We start from the raw sequence: 12,637 nt of genomic DNA, 5'->3' as shown, positions 1-12,637 counted from the left end.
TAGTACAGACAGTTTCTCGCTATGTTGCCCAGGCCGGTCTCGAACTCTGGCTTGATGTGATCCTCCCACATCAACTCCCCAAAGTGCTGGAATTACAGGTGTAAGATACCACACTCGGCCGGATTTTTAAAAAATTTGTAGAGAGACAGTCTTGCTATGTTGACCAAGCTGGCCTCTAACTCCTGGCCTTAAGCAAACCTCTCGACTCCACTTCCCAAAGTGCTGGGATTACAAGAGTGTGCCACACCAGTCCTATGTGACAAGCATGTCTTAAGTGCCTTAATTTTACCTTGCAACAATCCCATGACTTTCCTACTATTTCTGCCCTCATTTTATGAATGATGAAACTGAAGTAAAGGGAATTTACTTAACTTGCCTAAGTGGAAAGAAAAGCTAGGATGTGAATACAGGCTATCTAAAACCAAAACCTGTACTCAGCCCCTAAGCCATATTGATACGGTTTGGTTGTATTTCCTCCCAAAATCTCATCTTGAATTACAGCTCCCATAATCCCCATGTATCATGGGAGGGACCAGAAGGAGATAACTGAATTATGAGGGTGGTCTCCCCAATCCTGTTCTCCTGACAGTGAGTTAGTTCTCATGAGATCTGATGGTTTTAAAAGAGGCTTTCCACTACCCTTCGCTCGGCACTTCTTGCTGTCTGCTTCCCCTTCTGCAATGATTGTAACTTTCCTGAGGCCCCCTAAACCATATTGAACTGTGAGTCAATTAAACCTCTTTCCTTTATAAATTACCTAGTGTCAGGTATATCTTTATTAGTGGCATGAGAATAGACTAATACACATATGTATTATCCTTTCAGTGAGAAATGCATAAAAACAAAATAGTGAAATAACAGCACAGCCAGCATGAATTTAAAACTGTCTTCAACTTTTCCCCCCACTTTTCCAAACCCCATGTAGCCTCTGCAAAGGATTACATGGCTGTAGAGTTGGGAAAATGAGATGGGGAAAAGAAAGAATTAAGAAGAGTTTAAGAAAAAATCATCTTTAAGGGTATTTGTGACTGTTGAGGAGAGGAATAAAATTAAAACCACTGTTTCTTGACTAATAACAACATTTACTCTCCTGTTGTCAACAGAAGTTATTTGTTGAATTTCACAAACATATTAACTGTAAAAACTTGCCCAAACGTGCAGACCTGGAGCCATCACTTTCTTTAAGGGGCTTGTACATTTCTACTTTGGCTTGGTATAGGTTGATTTTCTAAAGTTTCCTCTCAGGGAAAAGTATTTTTTATTTTCTAGATTTTAGGAAGTATATTACTATATTCCTTACTAAAAAGTCATTTCTTTTGGATATATTTACAGAAGTAAATATTTCCAAAGCATTTATAGGACAAAGGCTGAAACAGTTCATGTTTATAGTACAAAATGTTTTTAGAATAGAGACATCAGAAATAAAGGTTCTATTGTAATTTCTCCGAAAAAAAAAAAAAAAGGATCTAACTTCCAGTTCTACTTTTACTAGTTAAGAGATCTTGGGAAAATAATCTCACATGAATGAGCTATAGTTTTCATAGCTGAAATATGGAGAAAATAAATCTGTTAAATAACCAACTAGGGCTCTTATGATGACTAATATGTCATATGGTAAACATGTAATAAATATTTCCTTTTCCTTTTAAAAAGTTTTAGTTTTGGACAAATCTCCCAAACTTACCCATAATCACTAAGATTTTCCTCTATCTTATATATAGCAATTCAGCTGAAAAAAAGCTTAGTGATTAAGTCAGTTCCGAAGCATTTCAGCTGACAAAGAGGTTGTGAACTTGGGAAGAAATACAATACTTACATTGAAATAAACAATATGCAATTCTCATTTAGAGAATTCTTTTGGCTAAACTAAAAGCTACTTAATCATTTCTTCTTTTTTTTGTTTTTTTTTTCAGAGATAGGGTCTCACTCTGTTACCCAGGCTGGAGTGCAGCCTCGACCATAGCTCATTGTAGCCTCAACTTCCTGGTCTCAAGCGATCCTCCCACCGCAGCTTCCTGAGTAGCTAGGACTACAAGGAATTGTGCCACCATGCCTGGCCTCATGTGTTATTTTATTATATTTCATTTGCTACAGAAAAGCTCTGTGGGGGACTTAAACACATAAAACAAAACTGAGATATAAAATTATGCCAGAAAAGCTAAGCTCGAGGTACTTACACTTCTTGGCAATCAAGGTACAAAGGGAATCTATCTACACAGTATGTTTTACCCCTAGTAATATAGGGTAAAACATATATACATATACATACATACATATACACACACACATATATATATATATTTTTTTCAGCAAATAGCAGGAATGAACTTTTCCTGAAAGTAATTCTAAGACTAGCTTATCTTACTCACATGTAGATAAAAATAACAAGATAGTAGTTTCAATAATTTTACAGAAGATACATGTAATAAGTCTGTGCTTGTACTACTGTAAAGACATAACAGACTGGGTAATTTATGAAAACAAGAGGTTTATTTGGCTCATGGTTCTGCAGCCTATACAGGAAGCATGGCTGGGAAGGCCTCAGGAAACTCAATCATGGCAGAAAGTGAAGGGGAAGCAGGCACATCTTACAGGGCAGGAGCAGGAGAAAAAGAGCGAAGCGGGAGATGCTACACACTTTTAAACAACCAGATCTTGTGAGAACTCTATCGCTAAGACAGCACGAGGGGAATGGTGCTAAACCATTAGAAACCATCTCCACGATCCAATCACCTCTCACCAGGCCCCACCTCCAACACTGGGCATTGCAGTTCAACATGAGATTTAGGTGGGGTAATGAAGCCAAACCATATCAGTATAAAAACAGTCTTATATAATGTAAATTTTAAAACAAAAAAAGGCGTTGAAGTAAATGTGGAGTTATTGTTTAACGGGGAGAGAGCTTTAGTTGTGCAAGATGAAAAGTGTTCTGCAGATAGATGGTGGTGAAGGTTGCACAATTTAAATGTACTTAATGCCACTGAACTGTATACTTAAAAATGGCTAAGATGGCAAATTTTACATTATGTTTATTTTTTCACACACACAGACACACACACACACACACACACACACACCCCTCCGAAAAAAACCCAAACAAGCAAACAAACAAACAAAAAAACCCAGGAAGACTCTGGGATGAAGTAGTGAAATGAAAGCTTCTTCACATAATCTCCCATCTTCAACCAACATCAAAAAGAAAAAGAAAGAAAGTAGAGAGTAAACAGACAGGTAGGTTGGTTCTCCAGCAGCAAATACACAAGACAGGAAGAGCTCAAAGCCATAAACTTCAAAGGTGATAGTCAAGCAAAAATACAATAGCTTCTGGAGGAGAATGAAACAGCTCTGTTTGGCAAGACTCCTAACTCGGTTCTTATGTATCAGAAGTCATAGAGATGAATTAACACTCCAAATCTGGAGAGAAACAAACTGAATAAATTCCACTATTTATAAAATCCCTCTTGCAACTGAGAGATGCTGCCCAAGCTGTGGGAAACAATGTGACAGAAATAAATTCCAGCACAAGTAAAAATTCTAGGGTAGCACACCAATGGCTTTTCCAATGAAAACACAATATATTCTCTAACTGCAGAAAGCAAACCTTGATATGGTGTTGTGTGAGCAGTAAGAATAAGAGGAGTAGTTTTTATAGGAAGACAGAAAAGTATCGGGGCTAGTTAGCAAACATATATCATATCAGAGTTGAGGAATAATATGTACAGGTCACCATTACCTACTGGAGAGAGAGACAAAAGAGGAATGGAAAGGGGGCAGAGTTTATATTTTTGCAACCACAAAGGTGAGGTAAGTCAAGAACAAATGTGACACTAAGAGTGAAGAAATCATCCACACAATATGCAAACAAATAGGCCGGGCGCGGTGGCTCAAGCCTGTAATCCCAGCACTTTGGGAGGCCGAGGCGGGTGGATCACGAGGTCCAGAGATCGAGACCATCCTGGTCAACATGGTGAAACCCCGTCTCTACTAAAAAAATACAAAAAACTAGCTGGGCGTGGTGGCGCGTGCCTGTAATCCCAGCTACTTAGGAGGCTGAGGCAGGAGAATTGCCTGAGCCCAGGAGGCGGAGGTTGCAGTGAGCCGAGATCGCGCCATTGCACTCCAGCCTGGGTAACAAGAGCGAAACTCCGTCTCAAAAAAAAAAAAAAAAGACAAGATGATAAAACAAAAGTGAATTTTAAAAGGTGTCTAAAAATTGATGACCAAAGCTTTTACCATAAAACTAATAATTTAGAAACATGAGTATAGTCATAATTGAAAAAAAAAAGTATGACATAGAACTAAAATAATCAGAGTATACAAAGATTAATGTAATCAGAAAAATAAATAGAAATGAAGACAAGATAATCCAACTTCAGGAAAATCAGTGTCCTTAAAATACAAAAAGAAAGAAGACTGGCAAACAAAAACAAGCAGACAGGAAGGAAAGGTAGACTGCTTCCCGAGAAGCCAATACATAAGGATAGAGAGACAAAATTCAAAGCCACAAAGTTCAAAGAGGTCTCCAAGACACGACACTACAAAATTTGAAGCAGAATGGGGCAGCCTTACTTAGCAGGGCTAATGTGGTATCACTTATCAGAAGTCAGAGAGATGAATCAACAGAACCTTACAAAATGGAAAGTACACACACACACATACACCCACACCCATGCCTTGGCTTCCCCAAAAGCAGAGCTGAGAAAAAGACTTGTGGGCAAGCAGTTTATTTGGGAGATGCTTCCTGGGGGCAGAAATGATGAGAGAGGGAAGAAAAGTTAATACAAGACCATGCCATCAAAGTCATTGCTGTAAGCAATGGAGGCTTTTCTTGGTACCTCCTAAAATACATACACAATGTCTACCAGAATTCTCTATCCAGAATAATTTCACCACACTGGAGCTACTTATGTACTGGGACCAGCAAGCTGCAGAGAGGCTGGGGTGCTGTTAGCAATAGGTGAATGGAAGCACATATTACTCAAGTGGCAGCTGGAATCAGAGGTGTGACCAAGGTGATGGGAGATAGGGCATGATATAAACAAGAGAAAACCTTCCATGAAATAAAGAACCAAATCAAAATTGTGGTACACTACTACTATGGTACACCATTCAGCAGTAAAATCAAAGAACTAGACCTCCATGCATCATTATGGAAAAAAAATTTTTTTTTTTTTTGAGAGAGAGTTTCGCTCTTGTCACCCAGGCTACAGTGCAATGGTGTGATCTCTGCTCACTGCAACATCCACCTCCTGGGTTCAAGCAATTCTTCTGCCTCAACCTCCTGAGTAGCTGGAATTACAGGCACCCACCACCATGTCCAGATAATTTTCGAATTTTTAGTAGAGCTAGGGTTTCACCACGTTGGCCAGGCTGGTCTCGAACTGCTGACCTCAAGTCACTCACAAAGTGCTAGGATTACAGGTGTGAGCCACTGTGCCCAGCTGGATATGTCTGTTTAAAAAATTGAGTCAAACAAAAAAATCCAAGCTGCAGCTGCACAAAAATGATTACAGTTTGATAGAATTTATAAAAAATTTAATAACAAAATTATACTATTCAGAGATACATTCATGGGTAATAAGTTATATTCACAGGTATAATAAACACAAATTTCAAGATAGACATTACCTCTTGTGTGAGGAAAGAGTTTGTCAGAGATAGGTAGTCCCAAGAATTTAAAAGTATTTGTAATATTTTATTTTTCAATCTGGGTGTGAGGCATGTAAGTATTAACTACATTCTTTTCTGTGATTAACATATTTTAATTAAAAAGACACAAACTGAATCTACAGATAAAAATAAATTATGTCAAGAAAATATACAGAAAATTCAACACTGAGATACATGCTGGTTAAGTTACTGAATTTTGAAAATGAAGCATCCAGTCAAGAAAACTCCATGGGAAATGAAATAAATGTACTTTACATCATAGTCACATTACTTAAATCATAAAGATCGTGATCTGGTCAAAGCAGATAATTTGGTGGTGATATTACATAGGAATAGATTCATTCAATAAAGAAGTTGCAAACTAGTATGTTTGTTTCACCTGTTCAGTTGCTTTTAACTTGAGTTAATTGCCAACATAGGAAGACTGGAAAATTTTAAAATTATATTAAGATTGCCCTATGTATTTGCATCTATGGTATCAGGAGAGAAAATCTGAGATAAGAACTAAACAATCAGTGTTATTCCTTTATTTCTAAATGAAAGATTTTGATTCTTTGCTGTTGTTTGAGACAGGGTCTCACTTTGTTGCCCAGGCTGAAATGCAGTGGGATGATGAGAGCTCACAGCAACTTCTAACTCCTGGGCTCAATCAATCCTCCCACCTCAACCTCCTGAGTAGCTGGAACTACAGGTGTGCACCACTGTGCCTGGCTAATTTTTTGTGGAGACAGCATATCTTACCTTGCTGTCCAGGCTGGTCTCAAACTTCTGGGTTCAAGCAAACAGCCCCAGACTCCCAAAGTGTTGGGATTATAGGTGTAAGCCACTGCATTCTGCCTTATTTCTAAACATGGTAATTTTCTAAAGCTTAAGCCTCCTTTTGATATTTCTAGGATTTTTTCTGAGAAGTCATAATTTCTTAAATACAGCCAATTAAGCCATACATCAGGAAAAGATTGGCGGTAAGCATTTTATCTGGTTCAACATAAAATGAATAGGAGACAAACTGCACATATATGGTTACTAAACAGACTATAAATGTTATAAAACTTTGAGTGAGAAGGTTACTCAACACAAATTGGTAAAGATAGAAGAAAGTTGTACATCTGTGAGAGTGCTAATGTCTTCATCCCTTATGGCAGAAAGTGATGCTATGTAGATTAGAAACATGAAGATCTTTTTTTTTTTTTTTTTTTTGAGACGGAGTTTCACTCTTGTTACCCAGGCTGGAGTGCAATGGCGCGATCTCGGCTCACCGCAACCTCTGCCTCCTGGGTTCAGGCAATTCTCCTGCCTCAGCCTCCTGAGTAGCTGGGATTACAGGCACGTGCCACCATGCCCAGCTAATTTTTTGTATTTTTAGTAGAGACGGGGTTTCACCATGTTGACCAGGATGGTCTCGATCTCTCGACCTCGTGATCCACCCGCCTCGGCCTCCCAAAGTGCTGGGATTACAGGCTTGAGCCACCGCGCCTGGCCCCAGAAACGTGAAGATCTTAATAAAAAACAACAACACTACAGATTGTAATGTTTTTCAGTTTTCTCATCTGTAAAAACCTCATTTAGGAAATCAATTTTTTTGAACTGCATTTTGGTTTTTCTTTTACTGAATTCAAACAAAACTACTTTTAACATTTTTATTTAAAACAGCATTTTAGGACAAGCGTGGTGGCTTTCCCTGTAACTCTGGGAGATCGAGGCAGAGGATCACTTAAGGCCAAGAGTTTGAGATCAGCCTGGGGCAACATATTGAAACCCCCATTTCTATTTTAAAATAATAATACAAATATAATAAAAATTGAAAAGAATAAAACAGCATTTCAGTAATGAGTACATGAGGTATTCATAATACTATTTTACTTTCATTTTCCATTGTAAAACTTAAAACACTCTGAAAATAAAAGCTCATCACAACACAGCCTGGATTTTGTAAAAAGTGTATTTACCCAGTTTTCCTTCCTATTTTCCTTCCTTCTTTTTTTCTGCCTGTATATCTACATAGGTATACCTAAAACTAAAAGTCAATGATGATGATTTATGGGGGAGTTTAAAAAATTCTTTGCATTTTTGTATTGCTTAATTCTTTAAAATGAGCAGGCATTATTTTGCAAAAATGAGAACTTTTCCTTTACCAAACCACAACTTTATAAAAGTACGTTTAAGGAATTCCTAGTAAACGTTAAGCAGTAGGGCTCAGACATGCACTGTTTACTAACTTCACATGGTGTTAAACCTAGAGTGGTGAGGGGGAGAGGGGTCTTCAAAGTACCCCACCCTCAGATATTCTAAAATAACATAAATAATGACTAATATTTACCGATACTGAATACATACAACATACCAAACACAATCCATATGTAATACCTTGAATCCTGATGATACATCTACATGGTAGCTAAATAATTTTCCAGATTTTCCAGATGGGGCGAAGAAAACTTAAAAATCTATCAGAGGAGAAGCTGGGTCTTCCCACAGTAAATGTTCTTAGTCACTACACCAGCAGTTCCAACACTTTGCTGTACGTTGGAATCACCACGGGAAATCTTTAGGAGAACGTGCCTGGCTCCCACGTGCAAATATTCTGATTTAATTCGTATAAAGTGGGCTCTGGTCAGCAGGATGTAAAACGTTCCCCAGGTGATTCTAATGTGCATCAAGACCACTGCACTACACCTTTCTGTCTCTGGGTAGCTGTTGGGTAATGGTTACCAGGCGGGAATGAACATCTGAATCACCTGATAATTTTTATAACCTCAAGGCCCACGCCCTACACCAGGCCAAAGGGCCTGGGCTTAAGTATTTTTAAATGCTTCTCAGGTGATTCAAGTCTGCAGCTAGTGCTTAAGAACCACAGCTTAGGGAGAGAGCAGTTGCCTCCCATCTTAACAATGCCCACCCAGACTAAGTGAATGCTTTTAATTAGAGGTTTATCTTTCTCTCATATGGGTGCAGCCCCCACTCCCCCCCAAAAAAAGAGCAATAAAAGAAAAAGACGCTGAGAGCCACTGAGCATGGTTTTAAGTTCATCTGCATTCTCATAGGTTCAGAATTACTCTGGAAGTAACATGACTTTCTTCAAATGTCTCAGATTGGATTTAGAGCTTTCTTGGATCAGGATGTGACCAATGGGTTTGCTTAGCTTCAGGGTTTTTTTTTTCCCTTACGCCCCCTTCAAGTAGGCCTGTTTTGCCTGGCATTGGGTTTCATCTAGTGCTAGCACAAGTATAAGAAAGTTTACTTATAAATATCTTCTTTAGGCTTCAAACTGCTAAAACTTTTACAGAGTAAAGTATCCTAAAAAAAGATTACACATTGAAAACCAAATAATAAAAGACTATAACAGTAAACCTGAAAATTTTAACAGAGAAAATCCATAAAATGAGGCACAGTCCTTGAATAAACTAAATCATTGAATGAGGAGCAAATCTGAGGTTGAAAGCAAGAAACATTTCTCGCCGGGAGCAGTGGCTCACACCTGTAATCCCAGTGCTTTGGGAGGCTGAGGTGGGTAGATTACCTGAGGTAGGAATTTACTAGTGAAACTCTGTCTCAAAAGAAAACAAAAAAGAAGCACTTTTAAAAAATTTGTTAGGTTATTGTAGAGATGAGGTCTCACTGTATTGCCATGTATTGCCCAGGTTGGTCTCAAACTCCCGGACTCAAGCAATCCTTCCATCTCAGCCTCCCAAAGTGCTGAAATTAAAGGCGTTATCCACGGCACCTGGTCTTTTAGTTATTTGTTTATTTTTAAGAAGAAGTACTTCTTAAGGGAATATCAAGTGAAAATCCAAGATTCTTGGTGAGGTGCATCTTAAGATTCTTGGTGAGGGGCAGCCAGTTGATGCAGTTATTCTTTTGAGGTAGAAAGGAAAGGAGGGGCAAGTACAGTGGGAACACTTTCCATCCTCCAGGTGGTCATGTGTTCTCATTGTTCAGCTCACACTTGTAAGTGACAGTGTGTCAATCTGCCGGATCTGGTTTGAGAACCTAAGATCAGAGATTCTAATATGTAATATAAGAATGGCTAATATGTATTGAGTGCTTACAATGTACCAAAGCACAATTCTAAACTTTGGATTTAGGAATCTAATATCAGAGTGTCTAGCATAATAGAATCTTTGGCTCCAGAGCATTCACTAGCAAAGCACATCAATCAACTAGCTTGTCAGCAGTCCTCAACCATTTATTTCTCTGATACATAAGAAATATGATTCCTACCTTTAGTACCGTACTCAGACAACTGAGCACAAAGTCAAAAAATATTCTCAGTCTGGCTCTAGATAGGTACTAAATTCAGCTAGGTGCTACACTTGCGAGGTTCAGGATCAAAATCTGTGATAATTGCATAAAAACCTAATTTTGCTAATAAAAAAGAGATCCATATGCTTTATCAACCAGACATACAGGTGGCAAAATTGACATAATCTTATAAAAATTAGCTCTGCATTTTTATCCTCATTAACATAATCTATAGGCCATGCGTCTAAAAAGGCAATTACCCCAGTTGTTCCTCACTTCTGATCCTCCAACACTACCAAGTCAGGAACTGTAGGTTTGCCACCAAGAGCCGGTGCAGAGCCGGTGCAGAGGCCCTCCCACATTTGCAGAAATTTTCCTCAGGAATAGGTGTGCATTAGTTTCAAAACACAAACAAGAAGCAAACAAAATAAGAATTAAAACTCTTGGACTTAGAACATCCCAAACAATTTAAAAGGCAAATTATAAGTAATTATCTATAATAAAAGAAATTTAGCATAGCTCTTTTTTAAAATTAATTTTAAGTTCCAGGGTACATGTGCAGGATGTGCAGGTTTATTACATAGTTAAACATGTGCCATGATGGTTTGTTGCACCCATCAACCCATCACCTAGGTAATAAGCCCCACATGCATTAGCTACTTTTCCTAATGCTCTCCCTCTTTCCACCCCACCCCCAACAGGCCCCAGTGTGTGTTGTTCGCCTCCCCATAGCCATGTGTTCTCATTATTCAGCTCACATTTATAAGTGACAATGTGCAGTGTTTGGTTTTCTATTCTTGCATTAGTTTGCTGAAAATAATGGCTTCCAGCTCCATCCACGTCCCTGCGAAAGACATAATCTCATCCTTTTTTACAGCTGCATAGTATTCAATGGTGTATATGTGTACCAACCACACTTTCTTTATCCAATCTATCATTGATGGGAATTTGGTTGATTCCATGTCTTTGCTATTGTGAATAGTGCTGCAGTGAACATCCACGTGCATGTATCTTTGTAACAGAATAATTTATATTACTTTGGGTATATACTAAGCAATGGGATTGCTGGGTCAAATTTTTGTTTGTTTGTTTGTTTGTTTTTTGTTTTTTTTGTTTTTTGAGGCGGAGTTTCGCTCTTGTTACCCAGGCTGGAGTGCAATGGCGCGATCTCGGCTCACCGCAACCTCCGCCTCCTGGGTTCAGGCGATTCTCCTGCCTCAGCCTCCTAAGTAGCTGGGATTACAGACAGGCACGTGCCACCATGCCCAGCTAATTTTTTGTATTTTTAGTAGAGACGGGGTTTCACCATGTTGACCAGGATGGTCTCGATCTCTCGACCTCGTGATCCACCCGCCTCGGCCTCCCAAAGTGCTGGGATTACAGGCTTGAGCCACCACGCCCGGCTTGGGTCAAATGTTATTTCTAGTGCTAGATCTTTGAGGAATCGCCACACTGTCTTCCACAATAGTTGAAGTAATTTACATTTCCACCAACAGTGTAAAAGCATTCCTATTCCTCCACAATCTCACCAACATCTGTTGTTTCTTGACATTTTAATGATCACCATTCTGACTGACATGAGATGATATTTCATTGCGGTTTTGATTTGCATTTCTCTAATGATCAGTGATGTTGAGGTTTTTTTGAAATGTTTGTTGGTCACATAAGTGTCTTCTTTTGAGAAGGGTCTATTCATGTCCTTTGCCTACTTTTTAATGGGGTTGTTTTAAGTTCCTGTAGGTTAAACCATTTTATCAATGTTTTATGAACCTAATAACAGAACTGTGGTCATGTAAAACAGCCTTGTTCTTAGGAAATAAACAATTACATATTAAGAGGTAAAGGAGAATGATGCATGAAATAGACTCTCAAATGACACTGGAAAAAATTATATAGAATGATGAAGCAAATGCAGCAAAATGTTAATCACTGCTGAATCTAGATAAAGAGGATATGGAGTTCTTTGTACTATTATCACAATTAAAATTATCAAAATTATTAACAAAATTAAAATGAACTAGCTGGGCCAGGTGCAGTGGCTCATGCCTGTAATCCCAGCACTTTGGGAGGCCATGGCGGGAGGATCACCTGAAGTCAGGAGTTTGAGACCAGCCTGACCAACATGGAGAAACCCTGTCTCTACTAAATATACAAAGTTAGCAGGGCATGGTGATGCATACCTGTAATCCCAGCTACTCAGGAGGCTGAGGCAGGAGAATCACTTGAGTCAAGATCATGCCATTGCACTCCAGCCTGGGCAACAAGATCTAAATTCCATCTCAAAAAAAAAAAAAAAAAGAGCTAGCCGAATTTAAGTTTAATGACCAAACCTAAATGAAAAGCAAGTAAGAAAGGGAGACAAATCTATATTCCATCATTATTTCGAGCCAGGCATGGTACAGGCAGTTTACAAATGTAACTCTATATATAGAATACCAAGAATTCTGGCTTTGAGGCAAACAGCTAGGTTAGTAGTTCAACTCTAGAATTTTATAGCTGAGTGACCTTAGGTTATTCCTTTCATGTTCCTGAATCTCAGTGTCTTTTTCTGTAAAATAAGGATAACAATACAAATAGCAATGGCTTAACTGAGATGATGAAATGAAATGAAAATATCAAGTATTATATACATTGTATGGGTGTACCATTAAGCACAATCTACCACTAGCTTAGTGTTAAGAGACAAATCTTCATGGGACACTTACATTTCTGTGTCTTGTAAATAAGA

At 38.5% G+C, this 12,637-nt stretch overlaps 1 protein-coding gene across 2 annotated transcripts in view; it reads right to left on the bottom strand.

Moving 5' to 3' along the window:
• RARS2 (arginyl-tRNA synthetase 2, mitochondrial) overlaps window positions 1–12,637 on the bottom strand; it is an 81,462-nt gene that overhangs the window by 62,760 nt on the left and 6,065 nt on the right. The gene's annotated exons all lie outside the window — the stretch shown is intronic.

The sequence above is a fragment of the Saimiri boliviensis genome, chromosome 4 (assembly GCF_048565385.1).
Source record: "Saimiri boliviensis isolate mSaiBol1 chromosome 4, mSaiBol1.pri, whole genome shotgun sequence".
In the NCBI taxonomy this organism is placed as follows: Eukaryota; Metazoa; Chordata; class Mammalia; order Primates; family Cebidae; genus Saimiri; species Saimiri boliviensis.
This window is presented reverse-complemented; position numbering and strand designations above follow the sequence as displayed.